Here is a 1,224-nt window from a genome sequence, read left to right as displayed (position 1 = left end):
CGTCTTATAGATCTCCTGATGGCCACATTGATGTATTCATAGACAGATTGTCACATTTATTACATTCATATAGTAGCCAATTCAATAAAATTTTACTATGTGGAGATATGAATATTGATTATCTAATAGACTCGCATGAAAGGAGTTTGTTTTGGGATCTCATAGAAAGTTTCGGTCTTGAATGCCAAAATATTGAACCAACAAGAGTACATACCAATAAAAATGGAATCACATCTAGATCGAAAATAGATTATTTTTTAACTAATGTTAATCAAGATAAATATCAAGAAAGTGTCTGTAATTTCAATATAGCAGACCATTTTGCTTTAGTCATTAAAATTAAAATTAAATCTATTGATTCTGATTTTAATAAATCTAACGAAACAGTTATTATTAGAAATACAAGTGAAAATAATCTAAATCATTTAAATTATTATTTACATAAAGAAACTTTTCAGTCTGTCTATGAAAATATTAATGATAGTGACTATGCATTTAACACATTTGTCAATATAGTATTATATTCATTAGATTTATTTTGCCCAATGCGGTCAGTAACTTATACAAAACATAAGACAAAGTCATGGGTTACTAAGGATATTATTGAAATGAGTAAAGAATTAAGAGATTTATTTTGGCTAAAAACTAATTTTCGAGATAATGATATTGAATTGTATTATAAAACACTTAAACGTGATTACAAAATAAAAATTAATAATACTAAAAAACAATTCTATGAAAATTTGATTGTAAATAAAAACTCATTCCAAAAACAAAAATACATATGGACACTAGTTGGGGAAAAAAATGGCAAAATAAAGAGAAATTTGCCCACTGAAATACATATTGATAATAACATTGTAAATGATGTTCACATTTTAACAAATGCTTTTGTAAATTATTTTAGTTCCGAAGCTAAGACTGTTGTACTGCGGCAATTTGGTAGTAAAATTTCCAACCATTGTACAGTAACAAACTTGTGTATGTATAATACATTTTACTATAGTAATATAAATGCGAATGATGTAATGAATGTTATTCATAACCTAAAAAATACGAATTCCATGGGCATTGATTGTATACCAACAAAAGTTGTTAAAAATATAGGCTTACATATTTCTTCACCTTTGGCTTATTTAATAAATATATCTGTTGAACAGGGTAAATTTCCAAATATTTTAAAGACTGGTGTAGTTACACCTATATTTAAAAAGAACGACCCAT

This window comes from Anoplophora glabripennis, unplaced genomic scaffold (genome assembly GCF_000390285.2).
Source record: "Anoplophora glabripennis isolate ALB-LARVAE unplaced genomic scaffold, Agla_2.0 scaffold443, whole genome shotgun sequence".
Classification (NCBI taxonomy): domain Eukaryota; kingdom Metazoa; phylum Arthropoda; class Insecta; order Coleoptera; family Cerambycidae; genus Anoplophora; species Anoplophora glabripennis.
Note: the sequence above shows the minus strand (reverse complement) of the source record.